Raw genomic sequence first — 15,112 nt, 5'->3', positions numbered from 1 at the left:
CTGTCCACTCTGCCTGTCAATAAAAAATGGAGAAACTGCAAATCTTGTGAGGCTCAGGGCATCACATGCTCACCACTGTCTTGTCATTGCTATTTCTGCCCTCCTGACTATAAAATGCAATGGACTGGAACAGAACTGATGGCCTGTCTCACCCCCCCCCCCCCAGGCTTCTCATGTGTAGGGGACCTTCATACCAATTAGTTATCTGCCCAACTTTGACCTTCTTACTCATGTATTCCTCTACTCCAGCTCAGCACTCAGTCACTAGCAAGCTTGTTGTAAACCATAACCATAAATTCCACCAAGGTAACTATTAAAGCAGTGATATTGGAACACAAATTTCCTATCTTGTAACTGTTTCAACCATGGTGGATCTTCAATGCTGAGTCTTCCATCTATTTCCATGTCTAGTTTTTCCTCCATCAGCCTCTGTCCACTTCCTCCTTCAACTTGCGCCTAATGATCCATTTTTGCAATTCTTGATGCCCAGTGTCACCTTGCCACTTTGGGTTTGTTTTCCCTAATGGGTCTAAAAATCCCATGTAAAAATACAACTACCTTCTCTGCACCTATGTAGTGTGTGCTTTTGGAGAAAGTCATGTGGCAGGAGAGGCCCTGCATTAAGGTTCTTGATAGCCAAGCTCTAACACTGCCTGGCAGTCCTAGGGTTCTTCAGTCAACTATGCACTCTGCACAACAATGGCTCTTCAGTTTCCATAGACCAGAGTTCTCTTCTGGTCACAAACAATAGGCTAATGTGCTTTTCTCTTACCAAAGAAGACCTTGCCATTGGATGAACTTCTACCACCTTCTGAAACACATATAGAACGACCAACCTTCAGCTCTGCCCACTGAATCTTCCCTTCCTCCTGACACAACAGGATACCACCCCCATTGAACTTCTGAACTCTACCACTTCATTTTCTCTAGAATATTTCCTGCATGATCATTGGATTCTAAATATGTTTAACTTTTAAAGAAACCATAAATCCTAAACAAGCAGAATCCACTTGAGGAACACTGAAGTTAGTCTAATACTAAAACAAAATGCCAGATATTCTGCAACTTCAACAGGGCGTTGACTATCACTCTGGTGGCTGGTCCGTCCAAGATCAAGGTGCTGGCAGGTCCAGTGTTTGGAGAAGATCTGATCTCTGCTTCGAAGTTGCTTCCCTGAATGCTGTTTCCCTGTTGGAGGGGCAATGCTGTGTCCTCACATGGTGGAAGGGATTGAAGGTACAGACTCAGTCCCTCAAACCAAGCCATGAGGGGTTTTCCTTGGTGACTTCATCACCTGCTAGTGGTCCCGCTTAACATTATGACCGCAGACATTCAACACGGACTTTGAGTCAGGGAGACAAACATTCAACCCAGAGCTAGACCAGTGTTAATCAAATGCCACCTTGGTCAAGTTCAACCTTGGCTACTCCATGAGTTTGTGACTTCAAATTTTTTAAACTGCTGTAGTTCACGTATAAATACAGGTGGTGGAAATAGTTGTAAGAATAGTTGATTGCACACAATGACTAGAGAAGTATTTATAGCAAGATCTATCAATTTGCTTTTATTGCTAATTTCATAACTGGGTCATGATTAAAGTTTTCTGTCTAGAAGTTTCTAATTACCTTTTTCCATAATGGTCAGTCTGGACCATTTTCTCTTCAGAGAAATGTTTGCCTGATCCTTATCCTGATATTCTGGAACTGCTTTTTTGGTTTGGCTAAATTTTCTGCGTCATGTGACCCATGCTTCTTTGCTTCCCCCCAACACCTCCATCTGTGTGTGTAGGCTTATATAAACTTATTTAAATTTCCAAAGTACAGCTTTTGGATTACAGTGGCTCCCCCACCCATAACTTCCCTCCCACCCACAACCCTCCCATCTCCTGCTCCCTCTCCCATTCCATTAACATCAAGATTCATTTTCAATTACCTTTATATACAGAAGATCAACTTAGTATATATTAAGTAAAGATTTCAACAGTTTGCACCCACACAGAAACACAAAGTAAAGTACTGTTTGTGTAGTGATTATACCATTAATTCACATAGTACAACACATTAAGGACAGATCCTACATGGGGAATAAGTGCACAGTGACTCCTCCTGTTGTTGACTTAAACTGACACTCTTGTTTATGGCGTCAGTAATCTCCCTAGGCTCTAGTCATGAGTTGCCAAGGCTATGGAAGCCTTTTGAATTCGCCGACTCTGAACTTTTTTAGACAAGCTCATAGTCAAAGTGGAAGTTCTCTTCCTTTCAGAGAAAGGCACCTCCTTCTTTGGCCTGTTCTTTCTACTGGGATCTCGCTTGCAGAGATCTTTCATTTAGGTTCCCCCACCACCACCCAGAGTCTTGCCTTTCCATGCCTATAATACTCTCATGGGCTCTTCAGCCAGATCCCAATGCCTTGAGGGCTGATTCTGAGGCCAGAGTGCTGTTTAGGACATCTGCCATTCTATGAGTCTGCTGTGTATCCCTCTTCCCATGTTGGATTGTTCTCTCCCTTTTTTATTCTATCCGTTATTAGCAGACATTAGTCTTGTTTATGTGATCCCTTTGACACTTAATCCTAACATTATGATCAATTGTGAACCGAAACTGATCACTTTGGCTAGTGAGATGGCATTGGTACATGCCACCTTGATGGGATTGTATTGGAATCCCCTGGCACATTTCAAACATGTAGGCTTATTTGCAAGAAGTTTTGAGAAGGGTGTGTAGGAAGTAAAACTTTATGGATGTTGAATACTTGAAGGTATTTAGTGTACTTGTACAAAACTTGTCTAAAGTCCTCTTTCAGAAGTGTTGGGTTTGTATCTGAAAGGCAGTTAGAGGAAGAGCCAAAGCCCTTCCATCTGCTGGTTCATTCCCCAAATGGTTGCAATGGCCAGGGCTGGGCCAGACTGAAGCCAGTGGCAGCTTCTGGGCCTCCCACATGGGTGCAGGGGCCCAAGCACTGAGGTCATTCTCTGCTTTCTCAGGTGCATGAGCTGGATTGGAAGTGGAACAGCTGGAACTCTAACCAGTGCCCTTGTGGGATGCCGGCATTGCAGGCAGTGGCCTTGCCCACTACATCACAATGGCAGACCCCATTCGGAATTTCAAAGGCACCTCTCTATTTGTTCCTATTGCCCATGTTTATCTAATGTGTTGCATTCTTGGTCCACATGCTACCACTTTCACCACCTACAAAAGCATCAAATCCTTCGATGTTATAAAGATGGAGGCACAAGTGTTTTCTTTATGCTTTTGGTTTGTAGGGTTGTGACACTTCCTAGGTGTGCAGAATTTTTGATCTTTATAATCTTGGTACATGAGTCTATGAAGTCTAACACTTATAAAAAAAGTCTTATCTCCTATTCCACCTATCTTATTTTGCTCCATGTTTCTTCCACATCTCAAATTTACTTATCCTCTATTGATGTATTTTACTTCCTCACAATTCTTCACCCAACTGCATTTTTGTTACACTACCCCTATAAAAATTTCTCAAATCTTTTCAATGATGTTGTTACTTTTTTTTTTTATTTACTTGAAAGGCAGGTCTTCATCCACTGGTTCATTCCCCAAATGGCAGCAATGGCCAAGCTGGACCAATCCGAAACCAGGAGCTGCTTCTGGATCTCCTATGTGAGTGCAGGGACCCAAGGACTTGGGCCATCTTCTGCTTTCCCAGGCCATAGCAGAGAGCTGGATCGGAAGAGGAGCAGCCAGGACTCAAACCAGTGCCTATATGTGATGGCTGCCACTGTAGGCTGTAGCTTTACCTGTTATATCACAGTGCTGGCCCTTGTCTTATTTTGGAAACTAATTCTCTAAGTTGCCTATTCTTTGGCTTGGTCTTTGTTTTCCGTGGTATTGCTTTTTCTTATACTCATGAAATTCATTCTTGCAGTCTCTTTGTACCTGCCATCTCACTCCTCAAATGACCATATACAGCTAGAGGGCAGAAGGGTAGTAACTAGGAACTCGAACCAGGTCTCCCAGGTGGTGGCAGGAACCCAACATCACCACTGCCTCCCAGGGTCTGCCCTGGGAAGCTGGAGTCTGCAGCTGAGCTGAGGAATCGCACGCAGGTGCTCTGAAGTGGGACCTGCCCTCTTCACCGAGAGGCTAGATGCCTGCTCCTTGTCAGGCTGAAAGGCCAGGGAGCTGGTGGGAACTACTTCTACACTGGAAGTCCACCTGCACCACTCCCACCCCTCCTGTTGTGCACTGACTGGGAGCCTTCAAGGTGGGCACTGCCTGCGCTTTTCTGGCTTCTCTTAGGGGCAGAGCTAGAACTTTCACTGAGCTACCAGCATTGCTGTGGTGCTTACTGGAAATCTCTGGCTAATTCCGTACTAATGATTCTTGGTTAAAATACTCCTGTAGTTGTCCTGTTCTCTTGATCTGATACCTGCCACTTCCCTACTATGCCACAGTCTCTTAGGGCAGGTGCACACACTGTCCCCGCTTGCCCTGGGGCCCCTGCAGAGTGCTCTAGGCCATGTTCTAGGATTTGTTTCATATGACCCTGGGCTTTAGTTTGTTTCCTGTCTTCCTGTAACTCATCTATTGATCACTTCCCCTCTTTTTGCAGCCATGGTTTCTTTTCATGCCTCTGGACTTCAAAAGCACATAATCTCTGCTCTTACTTCTGTTCATTTGAATATGAAGTTTGCATAGCTGGTTAAACTCATGAACGAAGAATTAAGCACAAAGGCTGGAACTTTTTTGTCATTTCATTAGCTTTTCCCGACTCCAAGTATCACTTCATAAGTGAAGCACTTGAGGTTGAAAGGCTCATTGACTTGCCTGAGGTAGCACAGCTCAAGGGGTGGAAGAATTTGAACCCTGCTCTTCCAATTCTAAGCTGTGTGCTTTAATTATGCTACTGCTGAAAACTAGCCATCATGGACTTTAGGAAGGTTAGACATAAGAGATGGGAGTTCAGTCATTTGTGTGATACACTGTCAGGGATCTTTTTCTTTAACATGGGTGAATGACTGTGCTTGTTCTTGGAAACTGACATAAATAGACTGAGTTGACAGCCAGAGGAGAGCAGTACATGAGCGTAATCACTTGAGGACAGAACTAGGATCCAAAGGGGTTCATTAACAGGTATTAGAAAAACCTGACTTCATAAGGACTGCATTTAGCAAATAAAAGGGGACACAGTGGTAAATGTTGACTTGATAGACCATGCAATCTTTAGGAATCAAATCCAAACTGAACTGAGATTCCCATGTCTTCTATCAACACTGCATAGGGAAGCGTACTAGTTTGCAGTTGAGCCTTAAGGTCAGTTGTACAGCATTTGCGTGAGACTGTTGAGGTCAGCTGCAACATGAGCGTCAGTATTGCAGCATGGAAACAGATCTGAGACTACAACGAACACAAACAGCCCCTAAGGAAATGCCTGTCAAAATAGGGAATGTTTGTTCTGAATACTTGGGCTGTTTGTTTAAAATGCAGCTTTCTGGGTCGTTAGAAATCTGAGTGTCTTAGGGAATCGTGTTGAAGTCTACTCTTAACAAGTTCCCCAAGTAATGCTCATACTCAGTTTGAGTTGCTGAGAAGGGAAAAGGTGGTCCCGTGGGTTATATGACATTCAGCCACACCCACCAGGCTGACTTCCAGGGGTGTCACTCACACAAACCCTGATAACGAGGCGTTTCTATGATGTCTGCAGAAGGAGCTAGTGTTTGGGGTTTGTGGTCCCCTCCGCCCAGGGAATTGTCGAAGACCTGGAAGCATGACTGCAGAAGGTTTGTATCTTCTCCATTGTGTGTGCCCAGATAAACTCGTGACCAATGGACACAAATCATGAGCAAAGTTGGATTTAATACAAGGATGCATTGTCTAACCATGATACAACCAGACATAGAAGGACCCTCCTTTGGTGACAGGGACTTTTTGCATCATTGGGACACCCTGAAAATAGAAGTTCCTGAGTCTCGCGTCCGTACATTTCAGCTTACATGCTGAGAAACCAGCAAGCTCTCACACGATCGGTGAAAATACAGCGCTGGATTTAAACACATGAAACACCCAGGCCTCTGGGTTTGACCAGTGCAGCAGACGCAGGTAGCACAGAGCTGCCTGCACTTGACCTCTGTGCTAGGCTTTGCTTTGGATGTAAAGGGCTGATTGAGGCCGGTGGGTCCAGGAGACAAAACAGGCACTCTGCCCTTCCCACGTGACGTCTTTGAAAGGTCTGTCAAGTCCACGTGGGTGGGAGGTGGGCCATGGGACACCTGGAAACACGAAGATTGTGTTCCTCTTAGGTATCAGAGGACCCTCACTGAGCGCTCGAAAGTGTTCATTCTCTGATAACTAAACACGAATAATCTGAAAGGCAATATCACATTGTCTCTGAAAACACGAAGTCTCAATTTTACTCACTCGAAATACTTGAAAGTGCTGGCTCTGTCCTCCAGTACAAACCAACAGGTCATGCAACAACTCCATGGGGGAAAGTGCTAGGTGCTGAGAGGGAAGGGAAAACACCTTGGAGCTAAGCCCTTGCAGCTCGGGTGGTTTTCAGTGGAAGCTGCAGCTACTTCGGAACTCATCCCATCCACCCCCCTTCATAATACAACGAGTCTTAAGAAGCAAGCCCACTCACTACTCAAACTACCGAGGTCTTACTCACCAAGGAGAAGTTGATGGACTGGTGGTGTGCGAGTTACATAAGCCTGGGTGACTGCCTCCTGTGCCACGTGGTCCCTCCATCCTCCTCGAAGTTAAGATTTTTCTCAACCTGCTTTGCTCAGCAGTAAGATGAAATTAGGGGAGTGAGCAGAGGGGGCGTTTAAAGGTCAGGAGCCAGCAGGTACCGAGGATGGAGGTGGTGGGGGAGGCAGGTGCTCAGCTCCTGAGCCCCGACGGAAGCCTTTCTACTGTACGGATTCTACTAAAAGGCTTGGAGCACCCCAAGGGGCCAGGCTGTAGCTGCGGCTTTATCTGGGGGCCAGGGCTTTCCTTCTCGCCTCCTCGTACCTGAGGTGCCTTGGAGCTGGCAGCTGAAGCCTGAGACGGGAGCCTGGGGAGGGCAAGGGGCGCCCCGCGCCGTGGGGAGGGCCTGGGGCTTGCTGCAGCTGGGTGGGAGCGGACCCACCTTACAGAGCTGAGGAGAAGGAAGCGGATTCCTGTTCAAGGCCTGATTAAGCACAAAACGGAGAAGGGAGCCAGGGCTGGGCTTTTCCAGGACTGCACCCGACGTGCAGAGCGCTGGTGGGGGGAGGGGCCGCGGGCCTCCCAGGCACCTTGCTGCTGGAATCTGCGTCTCAGTCCAGAAACTGCTGCCTGCTAAGAGCGTAATAGGGTTTACCTTCGTGTGAACAGTTTTGCTGGTTACATACTGCCCTCTGCTGGCCGCTTCAGGTCTCACTGGTGGGGACGTTGGAGAACGAGGTTGTATGGGTTTAAAAAGTAAACCAGGTTCTCTTCCTCACCCCCCCCCCCCCCCCCCCCCTGTTCAGGACAAGCCTCACATCTTCGGAGTTACCAAGCTTAAACCCGAGGACGTGAAGTCTCCTAGCAATCATGCACTTCTGAGATACCGTAGCAATCTGAAGTACAACTGGAGTTTCTGACTTCTGCTTTAATCTGTTTTATAAACGGCTCTTAAGAGACTAGCGATTATCTGGCTCGCTGATGTTGACTAAAGACGGTATCCTAGGACTTCCCAAATGGTAGGCTTTATCAGCGAGGCTTGATAGGAAAATCGCAATCCAAAACACATCTTACGGGGGGAGATCTGCACAAGATGGGACAGACTTGGTACATAAACTTAAGACGGTGGGCTACATATATTAATAGGAGTTAAGTGTTAAACAACAGAAGGCATGTACTGGGAACAGGCACCCGATGACCTCACGCTTTCTCCTAACTTAAGTGTTCAGAGCCTGCAGACTAGAGCAGCGCTCAACTGTCAAAGGGACTGTGCTTGGTGACAGTGTTGCAAAGCATGGGTTAGACTAAATCGTCTCCAAACCCTCAGCCCGTGGCTTCCTCTGGAGAACACGGCTCTGCTTTTATTGGTAATGAGGGGAAAGAATCTGGTGTCCCAGACACTTTATAGAGGGAAAACCAGCTTTGGTGTGTTCTAATTAGTGACTTTTAGTATTTGAAAAGCCCCAAGCTTTCAAACATCTTCATAAAGGGTATAGTGACGCTGGCGTGGAAACCAGCGGGTTCCTGTTTGGGAAGTCTGCCGGCGCCTTGCTCATGTCCTGCGTTGAGGATCCTGGGGTTCGGGGAACCCTCCTGTGGCTCGTCCATCCCCGAGTTCTCACCAGCTGGTGCACATGTCTGCACTGGGTTCCGGCTGGGCGCACCCCTTCAGTGTCCTGGAGTCTCCGCGCTTCCCGGATGAACAGTCCAGCGGCTTTCTGTGCATGTTTCAGTAAGTCTTTGGTCACGCCGTGGAGGGGGCGATGCGTTGCGAGCCGGGGCCGGCCGGGCGTGGGAAGCGCATGGAGGCGGCTCTGGACTTTGCACCATGTGGGTGTCCACCAGGGCTCCTTGTCAGCCTAGGACTTCCTGGGCACTCCATTACCCAGTCTTAATCCGAGTCTGCAAAGGGGAGCCCCGGGGCAGACGCGAAATTAACTTCTTTCCCTGTCCTAACCTTTTGGGTTTAATTTATTCACTTGTCAATCCCGTGAGTGCCTCCCAAGCTCCAGTTATTGATTTCCGCGGCCAATGCTATTTTTCCTGTTTGTTATAATATATTGTCCCATTGTTGCCGGCCGTTTGCACTCGGCTAAATTTCCCACAGAGTGGACAGGAAACGGTTCTGCGGCCTCAGACTTCCTGGGATTGATTTGGGGAGGCCAGGAGCCCCCGCCCACTTCTGGGCTTTCTGTGCGGGCGCCGCCGCCAGGGCCGCGTCGCCGCCCGCCCGCACCGCGTTTCCTTCCAGGCACCCAGGGCCGCCCCCGTCGCAGCCTGCCAGGCCTGGGAAACGCAGCCCTTATCGGCGCCCAGGGTTATGTCACTGCTTTTTGCATATGCTGTTTATTGTCCTTGGGGCCCGCTCCATGGGAATGTTCTTACGGGTGACAATGGGGAGCTGGCGGTGGAGTCCCACGGCCCTGCCGTGCGCGCGGGGCCTCCCAGCCGCCTTGTAATGAGAAAACAACACGGGGACAGGACTCCACGGCATTGCTTAGTAACCAAAAGTTTCTCCGCAGGGTCCCGCACCCTAACTGGAGGCCCCATAAGACAGCAAGACAAGGTGTGCTTGGGACGCACCAGGAATCAAAGGGTGCAGGGTAGGTCTCTGTTACTATTCTGAGTTTTTGCTAAATACCCTTAAGCTGTTCAGGCAAACATCAGCATATACCCCTGGTGAGCTGGGATTTAAGAAACGCCTGTCCTACATACACTGTACTCAGTCTGAAATAATCTTAAACTACACAAATTGTCCCAGGCAACACACATGGGTGTTTATAAAAATAGGCCAACACAATTATTTGCCTCCTCATGTACTGTCAAAATTATTGTAAAGTCGCTTTCTTCAGACCACTTCTACACAATGGAGGAGATAATATTAAAAATTGGGCACCATCCTTTGAAAGTGATTATTAATTTACACTTGGAGATGGTGTTCCCCCAAGGAGCTCGTGATCAATTAGAAAACCTCCCACGCTAGGTCTGACAGATGAAGCCAGTTCACAACCACAGCTACAATCCCATAGAGGCACCAGCTTGTGAGGCACCGGGGGCTTATTGGTTCTTCCTGTCCTTTGTCCCCTTCTCGCTGCTTCCTTCTTACTGAATGTGGAAGATTTCAGATGTCACAGGCGATGCCAGTTTTCTGGTGACCGTATCAACGGATCTTGATACTGTCAACTGGAAGGAATCCACAGGAAACTCGCTTCTGTTCGAGTTACAACTAGACTGTGTGAACTACTGCACCTGTGGAAAGTGATCAACTTACGGATCTAATGAGTGAACTCAAGACTCTGATCAGATCTAAACCAAATCTTGTTCATATGTTACAATAGGTGGTCCTCATCTGTTAAACTGCTTCAAGTTCGCCCTGAAATGGCCAAATCACAAATACTTAAGTGTAAGTTCTAGGGGCCGGTGCTGTGGTACAGCGGGTTAATGCCCTGACCTGAACCGCCAGCATCCCATTTGGGAGCCGGTTCTAATCCAGGCTGCTCCACTTCCAATCCAGCGCTCTGCTATGGCCTGGGAAAGTAGTAGATGGCCCAAGTGCTTGGGCCCCTGCACCTGTGTGGGAGACCCGGAAGAAGCTCCTGGCTTCGGATCGGCGTAGCTCCAGCCGTTGCGGCCAATTGGAGTGAACCAGCGGTTGGAAGACTCTGTAACTCTGACTTTCAAGTAAATCTTTAAAAGTTCTAAACCCTGCACTTTCTGCTTTGAAGTAAGTGAAGTTAATCATGGGTCTTGCTACATGATTGAACTCCTTGAAAGAAGTTGCTGGGGTGGAAGGCAAATTTCTTGCCTTTCAAACTGTTCAATTGGACCATTCTACTTTGGGTAAGGAGAACTTTCCATGTGAACACATGAAGAATCAGTGGATGGGCAGACAGTTGACAAGAGTTGGGACTATCCAAGGTAGGTTCTGCTTCAGGGTGACCTAGTACATGGGTTTAATCTCTTCCATAAAGTGACTTGTTGCTGTAATTTGTAAACTTGACCAAATCAGTAGTAGAGGCAGGAAAGCCTGTAGAAGTGAGTTACTATGCTAATAATGCATCTCAATATTTTAAGTGGATATTCCCACTGTCATTTCTTACTCTTTCAGACCATCATTTTAATCTCTTATAAGCTTTGACCATCAGACTATAAGAATGGGATCCAAGGTTTTTGTCCAGGATCTTCCTTACATAGCAATTGGAAGATCCCCAACATAAGCCTATAAAAATGTTGACTGATACTTAAGAAAAGGGTCACTGTTCTCCTGAGGGCACCTGATAGAGATCCTGGGTGGCTCTCCTGGCTCTGACGTTAGAATTGGATTCCTCCAGGAAGTCCACTCGCATCTATTCACAATCTTTGAGGAACAGAAGTGACACCAAATGCTAACCCTAGGAATATGCTAAATGTCCTGGTTTGGGTGACTGGCAACTTGTGCCAATATCTAAGGATGGGAAAATACTCAGGCACCAGTTTGATGGAGAAAGACTTGGTTAAAGGTCCTGAGGCTGTGCTGTGTTTGGTGATGAGCCTGAGGCATGTGCAGGTACCTGTGGGTCTCGGGGTAAAGTTCATGGGAAATGTGTGCGATGACCAACTATGCATGGATTGCAAAATCCATTTGCACCAAGGTAAGTATGTTCTGAATCGCAGGAATGTTTTGAAGTCTTATAGGTCCAGGAAAGTCGGTCACCCTGGGAGAAGACTAGGGACAGTTGAGTGGTCTACAGAGGTCCTCAAACCTGCGGAGTATCTGTGATGGCTGAGAGTTGAAAAAGACCACAGGCTAATGGGAAAAACCAGGGAACCCCAGTGTTAAGAGTGGGAAGAAGAGCACCTCAAAATGTGATGGCAAAAAAGACATAGAGGATTACATGAAAACATAGAGAAATCTGTCAGACCTAATGGACACATCTTGACCCGAGAAGCCACCACTCATAAAGCAAAGTCTCCTATCTGAAAGTTTCTGCAGGAGTTGATAAACTACTTTTGAGGGAACATGAGGTTTTGAGGTGATACCTGTTACATTTTCTTCCTGTAATTCTTAAAGTTTGAAAGGAAGAGACAGATCGTCCACCCTCTGATTCACTCCCAAGATGGCTGCAATGGCCAGGGCCGGGCCAGGTAGTGAACTGGGTACTTCATATAGGTGCAGGGCCCCAAGCACTCGGGCCATCTTCTGCTTCCCCAGGCCGCTAGCAGGAAGCTGGATCAAAAGTGGAGCAGCTGGTGCTCCAACTTCCCTATATGGGATGACAGTTGCAGGCAATGGCTTAACCTGTGCCACACTGCCAAACGGTTACATTTTCCATAGAAATCCTAGTGACTTGCACAGGAAGGAGGAGCTATGCATAGAATGTTCATTTTTTCCTATTCTGGGCCTTGGGAGACTCATGCATGTTTCTTCACAGTACCTCTGCTAAATGGAGAGACCCTGCTCCCCTGCAGCCACACAAGCCATGAGGAAGGTGGTGGTATGTGTCCTTGTGGTTCGAGGCAGGTCATGTCATGGGGAAGAGCTGGTGCAGACTGACTGGATCTCTTAAGTGGCTTTTTCCTCTGTGGACCAGGACAATGCCAGCAACGGGGAGAGAACTGTTTTATCTGGAGCTGGAAATGGGTGGGATTTGTTAAAGCTCTTTGCTTCAGAGCTTTAAGATCCCCTTGTCACTGCTGGAGGAGACTAATGAGTACTTGGAGGAAGGACTCAAAGTAGCACTCTAAAATGTGGTGATGGAGCCTAGGAAGATGTGGACAGAAACGCATAGTCTCTGAAGAAGGTATCTTGGGAACATTTTGCCAGAATCACGTCTGGGGAGTCCTGGAGGCAAAGAGCAGTAAAATGCATGAGGATGGGGGGTGACTGTCACTTCTGTGCTCTGAGGTAGATTGGCTCAGAGAATGAAAGCCCAAAATGGAGGCAATAGAAAGGGAATACAGAGTGCTTATTTCGGGAGATATTTGAGGATGTTTGGAAGTGGAGAACTAAACTATGTAGTCCATTCGGGCTGCTGTGAAAGTACCATAGGTAGGGTGGCTTAGAAACTTCTCAAGGCTGGAAGGCTCTGTTTCTGGTAACAATACCTTTCCAGGATCATGAATGGCCATCACTTCCTGGTGTCCCAAGGGATGGAGGGGTGAGGGCTTTCTGGAGCATCTTCTAAAAGCCCGAATCCCATTCCTAATCCCTCATCTACAGTGGGCCCTGCCTTTCCATGCCACCACAGGGTGAGGATTTCAACATAAGAACTTTGGGGAGGAAGTAAATGTTCGGTCCGTAGGAAGAGGTGGGAGCTGAGAGACTGGCCTTGTTTTGTGGTGCAGTGGGTTAAGGGGCTGCTGGCAAAGAGGGCATCTCATATGAACACCAGTTTGAGTCCTGGCTGCTCCATTTCCAAACTAGCTCCCTGTTAATGCACCTGAGAAAGCAGTTGGAAGATGGCTCAAGTACATGGGCCCCTGCCACCCACATGGGAGACCCGATGGAATTCCAGGCTGCTGGCTTTGGCCTCGCCTAATCTCTGCCCACGTGGCTTTTTTGGGAGTGAATCAGTGGCTGGAAGACCTCTGCCTTGCCCTATGTAATTCTGCCTTTTAAATGATTTGACAGGCAGAGTGGACAGTGAGAGAGAGAAAGGTCTTTTTGCTGTTGGTTCACCCTCCAATGGCCGCCGTGGCTGGCGCACCATGCTGATCCGATGGCAGGAGCCAGGTACTTATCCCGGTCTCCAATGGGGTGCAGGGCACAAGCACTTGGGCCATCCTCCACTGCACTCCCTGGCCACAGCAGAGAGCTGGCCTGGAAGAGGGGCAACCAGGACAGAATCCGGCACCCTGACCGGTACTAGAACCCAGTGTGCTGGCGCCGCAAGACGGAGGATTAGCCTAATGAGCCACGGCGCCGGCCTTAAATGATTTTAAAATAAAAATGGGAGCCAATGTGAGCAAAGAGGTGCCTTTTATCTCACCACATGAACTTTTAAAAACATTTATCTATTTGTAAGGCAGAGCAACAGGGAGAGAGCTTTCATCTGCTGGTTCACTCCCCCATTTAGCTCAATAACCAGGTCTAGGCTGGGCCAAATCTAGGAGCTAGGAACTCTGTCCTGGTCTTTGTGGATGGCAAGGGCCAAGCACTTGGGCCATCTTCTGCTTCCCTAGGTACAATAGCTGGGAGCTGGATTGGAAGTGGAGTACTCGGGACCTGAATTGGGGCTCTAATATTGGATGCCAGAGTCCAAAGTGGCAACTTAACCAGCTCCACCACACAATGCCAGCACCTACCACATGGTCTTGACATGCACCATCACCAGCCTTCCCGACTTTTCCATCCGCTGCCCAGGCCTTGCATCCAAGAGTCGAGTGTGGGAGCCGCCAGTGTGTTCCCCCTGCTCCTGAAGCTACAGCTACCAAGTCCTCATTAGCTACATCAAGGAAGATCCCACAGGCTTTGAGTCTTAAGGGATCTTTGTATGTCATCTTGACTTTCCCAATAAAACGGCCCTCTAGTTTTCTCCCCTTTCTTTGGTCAAAGGTGTATGTTTTACATTTCACTTATTCCTATGGTTTAAAATTCTTCAACGATTCTCTATCAACTACATTTGGATAAAGTCCAACTCCTTACCTCGAGGTGACAAGGCTATCATGAAGTCCCTCTAGGAATCTAGTTGTCCCTTGTCTCCCAACAGGTCCAGTTAAATCTGAGACCAAACTGCAGTCAATCAAACACATGACATGGGCCCTGGAGAGTGGGTGAACATGATCGATATTCTTTACCACTCACGAGTTCTGAGAACTTGGGCAAATTACTTAATGTCTCCTTGAGCTTTCTTATAAGGTGAGACAAACAGTACTTTATTGGGTTGTTAAGAGGAGTAAATAAGGCAAAACTAAAAAGCGCTTAGATGCAGGTATAGTTCAGACAAAGTCCAAGTCTTATCTGTCTTGACTAGTGCTGTTATGGTACTCATCCCATTCTTCTGCAGTAGCTGCTGTGCTCCCACGTTCTTTCAAGGTGAGGTTTTTGTTGCTTTTAGGATTTGGTGTAAATGCTGAGTCTCCTACCCAGGTCTGCCGAGTGTCTTCATGTAGTTAGCCTTATCTGCATTTGCTTCCTGCCTTCTACTTCTACATATTTCTTTACATATTCCAGGTAGCTGTTTTGAATAATAGAAAACTTCCTTTATAAAATGTCTCATCTAGTGTACCATTAAAATCTTCAATAGAGGACAAGTTATATTCACTTCTGTACTTAGTGCTTTATAAACACTATCAAACTTAATACAAATCAATAGTTAATACCTGTTTCATTTAGCTTTGCTTAGGCAAAGACAGTTATATAATTAAAATATAAGATGGAGTTGTAATTTTGTGACTTCTAAAGTGGTGTGTGTGTGTGTGTGTGTGTGTGTGTGTGTGTTTGAGGTCTTCCATCCACTGGTCACTCCCCA

The 15,112-nt window shown here is 47.2% G+C and overlaps 2 long non-coding RNA genes across 4 annotated transcripts in view; one reads left to right on the top strand and one right to left on the bottom strand.

Moving 5' to 3' along the window:
• The window catches only part of LOC138843751 (uncharacterized), a 31,632-nt gene extending 24,857 nt beyond the window's left edge, over nucleotides 1-6,775 (bottom strand). The window contains exon 1 of the long non-coding RNA XR_011378712.1: nucleotides 6,640-6,775. This is a non-coding gene — a long non-coding RNA (uncharacterized lncRNA). The remainder of the gene's footprint in view (nucleotides 1-6,639) is intronic.
• Nucleotides 6,776-7,468: 693 nt separating this feature from the next.
• LOC138843750 (uncharacterized) overlaps nucleotides 7,469-15,112 on the top strand; it is a 148,043-nt gene continuing 140,399 nt past the window's right edge. For 2 of the 3 annotated variants that reach the window (XR_011378710.1, XR_011378711.1), the window contains exons 1-2: nucleotides 7,956-8,394; nucleotides 9,185-9,265. This is a non-coding gene — a long non-coding RNA (uncharacterized lncRNA). Of the gene's footprint in view, nucleotides 8,395-9,184; nucleotides 9,266-15,112 lie in introns of all 3 variants that reach the window. The other variant, XR_011378709.1, reaches the window with a different exon arrangement.

The sequence above is a fragment of the Oryctolagus cuniculus genome, chromosome 9, assembly GCF_964237555.1.
Source record: "Oryctolagus cuniculus chromosome 9, mOryCun1.1, whole genome shotgun sequence".
In the NCBI taxonomy this organism is placed as follows: Eukaryota; Metazoa; Chordata; class Mammalia; order Lagomorpha; family Leporidae; genus Oryctolagus; species Oryctolagus cuniculus.
The sequence above is the reverse complement of the archived record's forward strand: the minus strand, read 5'-3'. Positions and strand labels throughout refer to the sequence as shown.